This window comes from Berghia stephanieae, chromosome 5 (genome assembly GCF_034508935.2).
Source record: "Berghia stephanieae isolate SIO BIC M18660-M18661 chromosome 5, UCSD_Bste_1.3, whole genome shotgun sequence".
Taxonomy (NCBI): Eukaryota; Metazoa; Mollusca; class Gastropoda; order Nudibranchia; family Aeolidiidae; genus Berghia; species Berghia stephanieae.
The window spans coordinates 81,065,705-81,081,342 of record NC_088364.1 but is presented as its reverse complement, the minus strand read 5'-3'; the positions used below and the strand labels follow the sequence as shown (position 1 = coordinate 81,081,342).

The 15,638-nt window shown below is 36.1% G+C and overlaps 1 protein-coding gene across 6 annotated transcripts in view; it reads right to left on the bottom strand.

The window, feature by feature from the left end:
- The window catches only part of LOC144973693 (uncharacterized), a 47,487-nt gene extending 32,481 nt beyond the window's left edge, over window positions 1-15,006 (bottom strand). The window contains exon 1 of one of the 6 annotated variants that reach the window (XM_078916491.1): window positions 14,911-15,006. The gene's annotated coding sequence lies outside the window, so the exon portion shown is untranslated. Of the gene's footprint in view, window positions 1-3,577; window positions 3,816-9,562; window positions 9,667-14,335; window positions 14,462-14,771 lie in introns of those variants that run through there. The other 5 variants (XM_078916492.1, XM_078916488.1, XM_078916490.1 and 2 more) reach the window with 5 other exon arrangements.
- Window positions 15,007-15,638: the final 632 nt, after the last annotated feature.

Sequence of the window (15,638 nt, the reverse complement as noted above, 5' to 3'; positions counted from 1 at the left end):
CTCATATAGCTTGTATTGTATCATTCACAGACAGTTTTACACAACTTTGAAAGCAACAACGATAATAAAGCACACATTAGTCTCTGATAAATTATGATTTTACATTGTTTCAGATGTCATGCATTTTACTGGTCAACATTTACAAACCAGTCTACAAAATCATGAAATTAATGGAAACAGTTATATCCACATGACAATTTAAAGTTTAAAAGATAGATAAATAAATGGATAAATAACTTATTTATGGTTTAAAAATCCACTAATCAAAGTATCTATCTTAACTGTTTCATTATCGATTATCAAACACAGTAATAAACAATATTGAGAAAAAAGTGAACGTGTTTCTCAATTCAACACACTGGGTGCATTGTATAACAGGACATTTGAGAAATAGCGTAACACTGTAAAGCATAACAAACATGGTGGTAAATTATACTGCCGTTTACTATCGAAAATGGTTTTTTTTCTCGTTGATCAGAATATTTTATAGATAGTATGCGCTTGGCTAAGAAGTTCACAACATTGCCATCCGGAAGTATAACGAACCAACACACAAAACTGTGGGTATCCATGAACGTTTATAGATAGTTCGAAGATGACGTCACTCAGGTCTTTGTTATTGTTTTTTTGCCATCCGCGTTTATGAGTAATGCTCACTGAGCTGTATTAACCTGACTATAAACGTTCATGGATACATACAGTTTTGTGTGTTGGTCCGTTATACTTCCGGATGGCAATGTTATGAGCTTCTTAGCCAAGCGCATACTATCTATAGTCGGGTTAATACAGTTCAGTGAGCATTACTCATAAACGCGGATGGCAAAAAAACAAAACAAAAAAAAACAAAAAAAAAACAACCCCCCCCCCCAAAAAAAAAAAACCCAGTGACAAAGACCTGGGTGACGTCATCTTCGAACTATCTATATTTCAAAACTCGATGGATTAAGATGAACCCCAATTTGTTAAAAAGTCTCCGAGGGTATAAAGACGTCTCAGGCTCAGACATTTTGATTGACAAGTTGAAGGTCGTTTTAATCAATCGATATTTGAAATATTTTCTGTCTAGAATTAAAAAAAAATGTTATTGTCAAATTACGGCTCAATAGATAGTATGCAGATGACGTCACTCAGGCCTTTGTTATTGTTTTTGCCATCCGCGTTTGTGAGTTGTTCTCACTAAACTGTATTAACCAGACTATAAAAGTTCATGGTTACACAGAGTTTGTGTGTTGGTCCGTTATACTTCCGGATGGCAATGTTGTGAACTCCTTGGCCAAGCGCATTCTATCTATAGATATTACAATGTTTATCTGTGCTCTTTGAACTTCGGCAAAAGAATCTGTATTTGCTTTGTTTGCACCCTTTGAGATAACAGACACGCTTGTGTTATTTGGTTTGTACCGTAAACTGTTGGCTGATATTGGAAAAGTACATTTACAAAACTAAACATGAATGATAAATGACACACCCATAAGGTTAAGATCGAATGTAAATAAAGATAGATAGAACGAAGATGATGTCACTCAGGTCTTTGTTATTGTTTTTTTTGCCATCCACGTTTATAAGTAATTCTTACTAGACTGTATGAACAGGACGATAAAAGTTCATTGTTACACACAGGTTTGTGTGCTGGTTCGTTATACTTCCGGATGGCAATGTTGTGAGCGTCTTAGCTAAGCGCATACTATCTATATACTTGAGGTAGGTTTAGTTATTTAGACTAACTGAATGAGATCAAATCTAATTAGTGTGAAAAAGATTTAATATTAAAATAAGATAAGAAAAATATAAACAAAGAAAAATATGAACAATTTATATAGCGCATTTCTACGGACTGACCGTGCTCAATGCGCTTCACAATTTGTAATCAATCTATTCCCATATTTCCATTTCACAGAATGCCAGTCGCCTGCTAGGCGTCCGTTTTTTAATCTTACAATCTTACAATACCCGTCACTGCCTGTAGCCAGGAACTCATTCACACCTGAATCGAGTAAGGTAATATTAATATTATGTGTAAAATGCCTCACCTTAGGACATAAAATCGGGATCAGATTTTTTTGCAATGATCATTATCAACCAAACGGGTACTAAACACGCTTAACATTGCTTGCCTTTTGGGACAATACGAAACACAGTAAAGCTGAGCCACCTAGCAAAACATTTCATTCATTCTTGATGCTATGCGTTTAGGTTAAATACTCACAACATCCAGATATAACGTATCAACACACAAAACTAAATGTAACCGTAAACGTTTCTAATTCTATGTGGTCTAGTGGTATGACACTCGCTTTCGGATCGGAAGGTCATGGGTTCGAGCCTCGCGCTCGGCGCACAGTTGAGTCCTTGGAAAAGGCTCTTTACTCACATTATCTCACCGTACTCAGGTGTAAAATGAGTACCTGGCCGTTAAACAGCGTTGTCTTTGTCCGAAAAATTGTAAAATCGCCTAACAGGCGTCATGTCCCGTCCTGCATGTTAAATGTTGCTGTTGACCAGGGGCCCCATGTAAAGCGCTTTGAGCACATTTAGTGGATATTGCGCTAATTAAAGCTCAATTTTATTTATCTATTTTTAAAAATAAAATTTAGTGACTGTATAAAAGCAATAACAAAGAGCTGTGTGACGTCAATTTGTCTCTTTCTTTAAATCCGCTGTCATCAGTGTTTGAATAAATAATATATGAATATTATAGGTTATGGTATTTCTATAACGTTATGGAATAAGAATTGATTTAAAGAAACGAAAAATAAATAAATAAATAAATAAGGATACACAATTAGAAAAAAGAAAATAAAACAAACACATAACAAATTAAAACAAGCTTGTAAGCTTAATAATAATAATAATAATAATAGTAGTAGTAGTAGTAGTAGTAGTAGTAGTAGTAGTAGTAGTAGTAGTAGTAGTAGTAGTAGTAGTAGTAGTGGTGGTGGTGGTGGTAGTAGTAGTAGTAGTAGTAGTAGTAGTAGTAGTAGTAGTAGTAGTAGTAGTAGTAATAGTAGTAGTAGTAGTAGTAGCAGTAGTAGTAGTAGTAGTAGTAATAGTAGTAGTAGTAGTAGTAGCAGTAGTAGTAGTAGTAGTAGTAGTAGCAGTAGTAGTAGTAGCAGTAGTAGTAGTAGTAGTAGTAGTAGTAGTAGTAGTAGTAGTAGTAGTAGTAGTAGTAGTAGTAGTAATAATAATAATAATATTAATAATAACAATATAATATAATATAATATAATATAATATAATATAATATAATATAATATAATATAATATAATATAATATACTACTACTACTACTTCTACTACTCCTACTACTACTACTACTACTACTACTACTACTACTACTAATAATAATGATAATAATAATAATAATAATAATAATAATAATAATAATATACTACTACTACTACTACTACTACTACTACTACTACTACTACTACTACTACTACTACTACTACTACTAATAATAATAATAATAACAATAATAATAATACACTTTATTCATCCTTGTTCGTAAATTGTACAACAGACGTAGCAAAGAAAATATATGGATTAAAGTATTGATATTAAAAATACACATACTTACACTTTACAGTTAATCTAGCTGGATAATTTTATGAATTACGAAGGCCAAAATAATAAAAAATCTGCACTTTTTACATCACGTTATAAACGAAATAAGTCACCATAATAATATCACAAAATGGACGTATCCGAAATAGAAGTTATGAATTGAAAATTTTCCTGTACTTTTCTCTACCTGATAAAGGCCAGACGATCTATTCCTCTCTGTCTTTCATCTCTTCTCCTTCTCCCCCAAGCACAAACATACACACACACACACACACACCCGCACACACACCTAACCACCCACCCACACATACACACACACACACACACACACGCAAATACACACAAACATACACACAAAAGCATATAAGCAATCGCATTGTATTTTTAACCAGTTTACTGCCAAATACCTCTGGTAAAACACATATTAAAAAAATTTGGCCAGAAAACTCGTCCTTCAAAAATCGATCGATTGAAATGATCCCCCATCTAGGCAAAAATGCTTAAACTCGGGACTTTGCGAAGACCCAGGTTTGAGAGTTTTTGCCAAGATGAGGTCATTTAAATATATATAGATATTTAAAGGACGGCTTTTTTATGGCAAATGTTTAAATACATGTTTTTCTAGAATACGACCGTGAACTGATTAAATGGCATGATTTTATTACACCGCAGATATGCGGAGTGGTAAATTTGAAGATGAAAAAAACACTAGAGAGAGCGTGCAGCGAGTTGGTCACGCCACATTAAAAACGTGAAACGGAGGACAAGGTTTACGTTCGAGTCTGCGATTTGCTCTGTCCGGCTGATTAACGTGTGGTTTTTGGATAATCTATATGCAAATGTAGTGGAAATGTGGTTTTACAGAAGAATGATGAGGGTGTCATGGATGGAAAGGAAAAGAAATGAAGAAATTTTAGAAATGGCAAACAGAAAAAGATCACTGATAACAAAAATCATCAAACGCCAAATGGAATTTTTAGGACACATTATCCGCCACCCTGGTTTGGAAATACTCGCCTTGACTGGAAAGATGAATGGAAAAAGAATAAGAGGAAGACAAAGAATAACGTATTTGAAAGGGATAAGAACTTGGACAGATGAAGCTGAGAAAGGTGGCGCTACTTTAATAGAATTGGCAAGAGATAGATCAGCTTGGCGGAAGATGACCTCCGACGTCTGCTTCAGATATGGAACTACATGAGATGAGATATGCAAATATTATAGGGAATGAGATTAGCGGAAGAGTAGCGTCCCTTGATTGGACGTCACCCATAGTCTGTGACGTCACCGGCGGAAAAGTTATTAGAGAGAGAACGTAATGTTGGTTGTGCGCATGCGTCTGTTGTTGAATGAAATAATCGACCTCTCTCTCTCTGATTATTATTATTGTTTTTATACCGCCAGATGGGTGACTAGTTACAACACGATTTTCTCGGTCACAGTATAAACGTTTAACTATAGATAGAACGAAGTTGACGTCAATCGAGTCTTTGTTATTGTTTTTTGCCATCCGTGTTTATAAGTAATTCTAACTAAACTGTATTAACCAGACTATAAACGTTCAAGGTTACACATAATTTTGTGTGTTGGTCCGTTATACTTCCGGGTGGCAATGATGTGAGCTTCTTAGCCAAGCGCATACTATCTATAGGGTGGGGGGGGGGGGGGGGGGATGTGTCGAGGACTGGTGTGTATAAAATGGAAAGTATAATTATTTATCAATGTGTTTAAAAGAAATGAAAATATATTCCCTTCATTAATCCCTATGGGGAAATATAGATAGTATGCGCTTGGCTAAGAAGCTCACAAAATTGCCATCCGGAAGTATAACGGACCATTATACAAAACAATGTGTAACCTCGAACGTTTATAGACAGAACGAAGATGACGTCACTCAGGTCTTTGTTATTGGTTTTTGCCATCCGCGTTTATGAGTAATTCTCACTAAACTGTATTAACCAGACTATAGATAGTATGCACTTGGCTAAGAAGCTCACAATATTGCCATCCGGAAGTATAACTCTGTGATCTAGTGTTATGGAATGATCTGTGGTCTTAGGTTCGAATTCCAATGTAGTTGCGTTATTGTAAAAGACTTATCTCACATTTTCTCGCCATACTCATGAATAAAAAGAGTACCAGGCTCTTGCAGGCTGCATGTCTCTTCTGTCATGTTTAGATTTTCTGTTGGCTTGGAAACCCCGGTAAAGCACTTAGAGTAAATTCAATGAATATTACTTAATATAAAAGCTCAGGTTAAAAATTGTATGATATTTAGACACTTGCTATATATTTGAAAATCTAACACACAGGACTTCACAGATGCTTGAAGATGAATGCTTAAAAAATTATAAAAATATACTGAAAAGCAAAAACAAGTGTATGATGGTGTTGATGATGATAATGATGATGATGATGGGGGTGATGATGATGTGTATGTGTGTGTGTGTCTGTGCGTGCGTGTGTTTGTGTGTGTGTGTGGAGAGAGAAATATAGATATATCGGCAAATATATATAGGTAGATCGAGAGAGAGAGAAAGAAAGAGAGAGAGAGAGAGAGAGAGAGAGAGAGAGAGAGAGAGAGAGAGAGAGAGAGAGAGAGAGAGAGAGAGAGAAGCTAGTTTATTTAGTTTCAACCTTGTAGTTTCCATAATACTAACACTTTTCACACGACGTTATAATATTAAATTAAAAATTGGCGTTAAAATCAATCAGAAATTAAATAATAAATAAGCCGAAATGTTCGTCTGTGACAGGATCGCATTGCCATACATGACTAAATACCTCTTTACTTATCATTTTAGCCAGAGTTTTGTTTTTCATATTTCGATATACTTAACTAACCCCTCATTGTACCAACAATTCTTTGACGAGTTAGACGCCATTGTAATCAATTGACAAATGGGATTTACGTTTTAAAAAAAAGCTATTATGACAAAAGACGGTTGTATGCAACATGATTGTACAGGGTAGACCTTGGTCATTGTTATATTCCGATGGTTTTAAGCAGATCTTCGGGGGTAGCGTGGCTGCACTGCGGCTGATGCCTGGGTTATTCCAGTCTTCCCTTGGAATAGACCCTAGAGAAAAAATTCCCCCTATGGGATGAATAAGGGGAATTCATTTATATTTTATTATTACAGGAGAAGCAAGCAAGTTAAAAAAAAAAGATATCATAACAAGTTTTAAAGGTTTCTTAAAAAGAACTTGGACAGCCAAGACCTCAAACATCTGCGTCTTGGAGAGTATAATAATAATATGCCTCAATGATTGCCAGAGCTCATGTCAACTATTAGAAATTGAAGCTACCATACTTTGACCATATCAAAAGACACCCAACAATTGAAAGGCTTTGCGTGGAGAATGACTCCAGAGGGAGGCCAAGGAGGAAGTAGTATCAAGACATAGTAGATTGTGTCGTACACAAGTACACATACCTAGATTTTGGTACTCATAAACGCGGATGGCAAAAAACAATAACAAAAACATGAGTGACGTCATCTTCGAACTATCTATACCCTGACAAACAGAATATGACGTCACAATCACAAACGGAACATCATGACAACAACTCACAACAGCCTCGGTCGAGATAGTACACACTAACACACAAACACACAACATAAAAAGGCATATTGTTCCCTTCAATTGGATGGGGAGAACGACCACAGAAGCAGGACGTATAGATAGTTCGAAGATGACGTCACTCAGGCCTTTGTTATTGCTTTTGCCATCCGCGTTTGTGAGTTGTTCTCACTAAACGGTATTAACCAGACTATAAAAGTTAATGGTTAGACAGAGTTTGTGTCTTGGTCCGTTATACTTCCGGATGGCAATGTTGTGAACTCCTTGGCCAAGCGCATTCTATCTATAGATAGTATGCGCTTGGCTAAGAAGCTCATAACATTGCCATCCGGAAGTATAACGGACCAACACACAAAACGGTGTGTATCCATGAACGTTTATAGTCGGGTTAATACAGTTCAGTGAGCATTACTCATAAACGCGGATGGCAAAAACAATAACAAAGACATGAGTGACGTCATCTGCATACTATCTATAGATAGAATGCGCTTGGCCAAGGAGTTCACAACATTGCCATCCGGAAGTATAACGGACCAACACACAAACTCTGTGTAAACATGAACTTTTATAGTCTGGTTAATACTGTTTAGTGAGAACAACTCATAAACGCGGATGGCAAAAACAATAACAAAGGCCTGAGTGACGTCATCTTCGAACTATCTATAGATAGAACGAATTTGGCGTCACTCAGGTCTTTGTTATTGTTTTTTGCCATCCGCGTTTATGAGTAGTTCTCACTAAATTGTATTAACCTGACTATAATCGTTCATGGATACACACAGTTTTGTGTGTTGGTCCGTTATACTTCCGGATGGCAATGTTGTGAGCTTCTTAGCCAAGCGCATACTATCTATATATAGAACGAAGTTGACGTCACTCAGGTCTTTGTTATTGTTTTTGCCATCCGCGTTTGTGAGTTGTTCTCACTAAACTGTATTAACTAGACTATAAAAGTTCATGGTTACACAGAGTTTGTGTGTTGGTCCGTTATACTTCCGGATGGCAATGTTGTGATCTCCTTGGCCAAGCGCATTCTATCTATAGATAGTTCGAAGATGACGTCACTCAGGCCTTTGTTATTGTTTTTGCCATCCGCGTTTGTGAGTTGTTCTCACTAAACTGTATTAACCAGACTATAAAAGTTCATGGTTACACAGAGTTTGTGTGTTGGTCCGTTATACTTCCGGATGGCAATGTTGTGAACTCCTTGGCCAAGCGCATTCTATCTATAGATAGTTCGAAGATGACGTCATTTAGGTCATTGTTGATGTTTTTTGCCATCCGCGTTTATGAGTAATGCTCACTGAACTGTATTAACCCGACTATACAAGTTCATGGATACACACAGTTTTGTGTGTTGGTCCTTTATACTTCCGGATGGCAATGTTATGAGCTTCTTAGCCAAGCGCATACTATCTATAAACGTTTAAGGTTATACATAGATTTGTTTGTTGGTCCGTTGTACTTCCGGATGGTAATGTTGTGAGCTTCTTAGCCAAGCGCATACTATCTATTGCACAGATGGAACAAGTAGGGAGTTCCGTTGAATTGATTGGCTTCTTAGCCAAGCGTACACCATCTATAGATAGTTCGAAGTCGACGTCACCCAGGTCTTTGTTATTGTTTTCAACAAGGAAACGCCTCAAAGAAAAAGAAGAACGAGCAAAAAAAAGTAAGGTATGAAATAACATCTAAATCTAAATTGGGTTTTAATGAAATATCCAGAGTCAACTAAACATTGCGCATTTATGAAACCATGGCAACGGGTTTTACTTGCGGGAGTACTTATATTCCTACTTTACTGTGGGCATTCGATAATGACGTCACTTCCCTCGTAATGACGCATAGCAACCTAGTAACTGGTTCTACACTATCGGAACAATGGCGGACGCCCTTATAAAATACTTCTCCGACGAGCATAAACGTATATGCCGAGGAAAAAAACATTATAAATCTGATCATGTTTTGACTTTTATACATTCTGATCACATGACATGTGAAAAAGTTCAAGCCAGTATGAAGAATAAAATGTACCGATTTTCTTTGTTTAGAACCAAACTGCTCATTGCTGGGCGGACGTGACATCACGCTATTGAATCCTATTCCTTGTCCTTTTTTAGGAAGAAAAAATATTTAATTATACAATGCTTTTTATTTTTCAGACAAAACTCAAAACGATAACGAAATGAAGGATTGGAAAAGATTGACAGACAAAATATCAAAACTTTATACAACAGTCACACACATACACGCACAGGCAGACATAAAGAGAGAGAGAGAGAGAGAGAGAGAGAGAGAGAGAGAGAGAGAGAGAGAGAGAGAGAGAGAGAGAGAGAGAGAGAAGAGATACATACACACATACATACAAATATACACACAAACATAAATAATTGTGTTATTCTCTCGTACTTACATTAACTCAAAATCTAACTAATATCCTATCGTTCAGCACATTCGATCACCCCATACAGCGGGTTTAAATCTTGGAATAACAGCAACCCGAGACATTTATGGTGCTGACGATTTCAACATCTAAACCCAGCACGATCTTAGATTATTCCATATAATTTATGGCTTCGAGGGATACAGGCATACTTACACAAGTGATTGATTGGTTTAGCAAGGCAATAAAATCATTTGAAAGCCATGGTATCCGGTATCTAGATATTCTTAGTATTGTTAAAGTATTTTTTTTTTTAATGTGAACGCTTTTATAACGCGTTTCCATGAATTTCCCATTCTCAATACGTTTCATAATGCTTCATTAATTTCCCCAGGGAGCTATACGGAGTCGTAATTCTATCTCATACAGTACCAGTCACCCGTTAGGGGTCGCGTCCTTTTTGTACTAGCACTCTTACCATATCCGTCACTGCCAATATTCGTCGGTGCTCATTCACACTTGAGTCGAGAGGGGAAATCTCCACCTAAGGTCATAGAGATTCAACAGACGCCTAGATTACCACGCCTCTCGGACAGTCGTCATAATGTAAATAATGGCAGTGGTTGGTAAACTTAGCGAACAACACGGGTTTTACTGTCGATGATATGTGTCTAAGTAAAATACCCACTGTTCTACCGCTTGATCAAGAGAACTCACACAGAAAACGCTGAGTATAGATAGTATGCAGATGACGTCACTCAGGTCTTTGTTATTGTTTTTGCCATCCGCATTTGTGAGTTGTTCTCACTAAACTGTATTAACCTGACTATAAACGTTCATGGTTACACAGAGTTTGTGTGTTGGTCCGTTATACTTCCGGATGGCAATGTTGTGAACTCCTTGGCCAAGCGCATTCTATCTATACTTAAACGTTAAAATCGGATTTTGAAAATCATGTGATAACTAGTCACCAATCTGGCGGTATAAAAACAATAACAATGATCAGAGAGGGGTCGATTATTTCATCACGTTATTGTTTATAAACAACCAACCATGTTTGTCCGAGCACGCATGAAGATGTGTCACAAATTCCATGTTTTCATTGGTGTCAAAAATCTACTGGTTAATCCTGTGTGTTTCCGTCACCAATCAAGGGACTGAATTAACTCACACAACCCTAACACCGACTATATCTGTAGCTTACCCGGGTTAATTTTACCCCATGCCTATTTATGACATTTTTCTGAGACAAATTATAGGCAAAAGTATCAAAGCTAATGTTTTATAGTTTTTGCATGTTAATGGTAGTTGATTAAAACAATCTAAATACACGCTCATTTTAACACATTTTTTTTCAATTTTAAAAAGTAGCAAACATCTCTAGGATTGAGTGAGTTAAGTAGCAAATACATTCACTCAATATGGAATTTTAGTTGTTTTTTTTTCAGTTTAAGAAACGATGTTTTCGTTGTCTTCAATAAAAACAATTTAAATCCGTGTTTAATACCAGTGGCTTTCGGTTAAATTTAATCAGGACCCCCCCCCCCCCCCCCCAAAAAAAAAAAAAAAAAAAAAAAACAACAAAAAAAAAAAAAAACAAAAAACAAAAAAACAAAAAAACAAAAAAAAAAAACCAAAAAAAACACAAAAAAACAAAAAAAACAACTGAAGGCATGAAGGACAGAATCCGGGAACGAACACATCCACTGCCCAGCCCATCCCTCCACTATGTTCTTTTTCAACATTGAAGTTTAACCAACACAATACTATATAGTTAAGTCACAAGGGCACATCCTTTATCGTTTTCACCAAGAGAGCAGTACCTGCAACTCATTAACAAATTTCTTTGTGAGACTGACAGTTATCGCATAATAAATGGGGCAGCGTGGCTCAGCGGTATGGGTCTTTGCTTCGTACCCAAAAGGTACCGAGTTCTTTTTTTTTTTAGTTATAAAAATATTTAAAAAATAATATAAAAAATATAAAAATAAATAATAAAAAATATAAAAATAATAAAAAATATAAAAAACCAAAAGGTACCGAGTTCGACTACCCGCCGCGTTGTGTGCGTGGCCTTGAGCAAGTCACCTAGCCTTAGCTCACTTTGCGGCTTCCGCGAGGACGAGAGACGCATGCGCACAACCACACATTACGTTCTCTAATAACTTTTCCGCCGGTGACGTCACAGACTATGGGTGACGTCCAATCAAGGGACGTTACTCTTCCGCTAATCTCATTCCCTATAATATAATTTGCATATAGATTATCCAAAAACCATACGTTAATCAGCCGGACAGAGCAAATCGCAGACTCCCACCTAAACCTTGTCTTCCGTTTCACGTTTTAATGTGGCGTGACCAACTCACTGCACTCTCTCTCTAGTGTTTTTTTTCATCTTCAAATTTACCACTCCCTACTTTCATTTTCAAAGCGTTTTCGAACACGAAACCGAAACCGAGGCTGAAGTCATTTTTAGATATCTAGATTGAAAGTGACAAATAGGGTTCAACAGTCGTGACGTCACTTGCCTCGTAATAACGCATAGAAAATAAGCAACTGGTTATAAACTATCGGAACAATGGCGGAAGCCCTTATGAAATACTTCTCCGAAGAGCAGAAAAGTGTATCCAGAGGAGAAAAACAGTATAAATCTGATCATGTTTTGAGTTTTATACATTCTGATCACATGACATATTAAAAGTTCTAGCCAGCATGAAGAATAAAAAGTAGTGATTTTCTTTGTTTAGAACCAAGCTGCTGGTTGCTAGGCGAATGTGACATCAAACTATCGAATCCAATTAAGGAGCACGCACTGGTGTAAGATACAGATCTGAAAATGTGTTTATAGATAGTATGCGCTTGGTTAAGAAGCGCACAACATTGCCATCCGGAAGTATAACGGACCAACACAGAAAAATATGTGCAACCATGAACTTATATTATAGTCTGGATAATACAGTTAAGTAAACGTGGATGGCAACCCCCCCCCCCCCCCAAAAAAAAACAAAACAAAACAAAAAACAACAATAACAAGCACCCGAGTGACGTCAACTTCATTCTCTCTATAAAACAATTTACGTATAATTTACATGTAGGTACATACGGATTACATGAAGACTGTTTTAGCTAAGAGACAAAGTGATACTAGGCTGCTAGAGGCTGTGGACTGTAAAAAGTAATAAACAAACATGAATTTTACGCTTCAAACGAGAACAAAATACCAAACACGAAACGGTCTCTTCAGCCCCCCCCCCCCCCCCCATAAAAAAACGATACCTCCCCCCCCCAAAAAAAAAACCAACCAGAAACATAAAACAAAAAACAAAAAACAAAAAAAAAAAGCAAAAACCCACCCCCCCCCCCCCCGAAAAAAACCCCCCAAAAAACAACAACAACAAAAAAAAAATACAAAACAAAACAAACAGCAAATAACAAACAAAAATCATGAGCATTTATATAGCGCAAAATCTACTAAATGTGCCCAAAGCGTTTTACAAAAGGTCCCTGATCAACAGCAACACGTAATACGTAATAGAACGAGACATGACACCTGTTAGGCGAGTTTACTTACATTTATTTTCCCGACAGAATACTAAATTCTCTCTTATCAATAATCAATATTTCTGTTTGTTATTGAATGAACATTATCAAACATATCAAATATCATTGACTTTGCACAGACCAAAGGAATCGAGTGGCTTGTACGTGGCCGATTTCTGTCTGTTTTTTGAATATCAAATGAAACAAATCTCTGTTTTTGAATATCAAATGAAACAAAGTTCTTGGGGATAATATCTGTCAGTCTCTGCGGTTGTAACTAATCCCGGTTTTATATACGCAAATCGTTCGACATTATACGATTCTTTGTATTTTTAAAACGAGTTATTTTTATCGTGCCCAATAACACAACGATCTTGCGAGTATCTATGTGTTATTGCACGATAAAAACATAACGAGTTTAATAAACACAAAGAAATGAAAGAATACGTTTGTTCTATATAAATATGATGATGATGATGATGATGATGATGATGATGATGATTATTATTATTATTATTATTATCATTATTATTATTATTATTAAAATTATTATTCCATTCCTGCAAGTAACATTATTACATTTAATTTTCTTAAAATTGTAACATTTAATCTTCTTAAAATTGTAACATTTAATTTTCTTAAAATTGTAACATTTAATTTTCTTAAAATTGTAACATTTAATTTTCTTAAAATTCTAGTGTCAATCTATATCTTGTAAAGCACCACTGAACACATGAGATAGAGATTGGCGCATATAAATTTTATAATTTATCTGCTTATTAAATAATATTAGGCGCTGGTGGGAATTTGATATAAGCAAGCAGCCGTCGCTAAGTCCCAGGTTTAATAGTTTTTGCCAAGATGAGGGTCAATTAATTCGATCGATATTTGGAGGACGAGTTTTCTAAACAAATTTTCAAATATGAGTTTTTGGAGAATTCGGCAGTCAACTGGTCCAAAAAACAAAACAAAACAAAACACAAAAACCAAAAAAAACCAAAAAAAAAACAAAAACCCAAAACCCCCCCCCCCCCAAAAAAAAACAAAAAAAAAAAAAAAACAAAGAAAAAAAACAAACAACCCCCCCCCCCCAAAAAAAAAAAATCCCCAAAAATCCAACCAAAAAAAAAAAAAAAACAACAAAAAAACAAAACGAAGAGAAGAGAAGGTCAAATACGTTGAGAAAAAAAAATTGATTATTATACAAATTCTATAAAATGCGTCCATAACATAATTTGAAAATATTCAGTACACAAAACTTACCTTCTAGATAATTGAAGAGATAGCACATTAACAAAACACATTCAAGTTAGAATTTATGCTCCATATAATTTTCCTTCAAACTAGGTCTAGTCTATATCATAATAATATTATGATCCTTGTATTATAATATATAGATACCACGATAACCAACCACACAAAATATAAAACAAAAAGCGAAGGCGTGCTTAATATATGACTAGCCGTATAACCTATCAATATTATAATATGGGTATTGGAATATTTAATATTGGTGTAATCAAACACTCTTATCCCTATATATTATAACACCAACAATGAACCAAAACCTTATGTCTTTATTCTTTATCACACAGACTTGTAAGTAGGTTCGTGTTTGATACTCATTTTTATAACACTAGGGAAAAAGAAACGATATGCAAATTAACATGGTTGTACATAATAGACAATCAATACTAACCACTATAAAATATTATTACTTTCCACACTTTAAAAAAAACAACCTTTAAACTTGTCAGGTGTTGTTGATATACCAGGAACAGCCCCAAATGAGGAGGCACTAAGCCAATCTGTCTTCACTAAATTATTAATAAACGTACCGCCGATTTATTCTTGTAAGATCACGCAGAGGAAAGAAAAATAAATCTGACACGTTAATTATTGAACGAAGCGATACCAAATCCATCACAGTGGGGAAGGGAAAGAACTCTCTGTGACTTTGTCAGCCCCCCCCCCCCCCCCCCCCCACACACACACCCCACCCCACTCCCCCCTCTCTCTTTTATGTCCACAATGCTACGATTCCAAACTTGGGCGCTATCTCAAGATCTTTATATGAGACACGAAAGCCATTAAAGTCTACAAAGGATTCTTCAAGAGTTGTCGTTGTCCCTCCCCCCCCTTGCCTTGTAGTAATAAAGTTTGGGTCAGTTCGTTTAGATATCGTGTACAGTATACGCCCATTTAATCGTGCGGCTATGTGGTCTTGTTGTATGACACTCGCTTTTTGGATCGGGAGGTCCTGGGTTCGAGCCTCGATCGGCGCATAGTTGAGTCCTTGGAAAAGGCTCTTTACTCACATTCTCTCTCCGTACACAGGTGTAAAATGAGCACCTGGCCGTTAACAGTGTTATCTCTGTCCGAAAAATTGTAATATCGCCTAACAGGCTTCATGTCCGGTCCTATATTATGTTAAATGTTGCTGTGGACCAAGGACCCCTTATAAAGCGATTTGAGCACATTGAGTGGGTAATGCGCTATATAAAAGCTCAATTATTATTATAAATTACTTAGCATGGGCCTTCGCAATGCAACATCCTCCATTCTC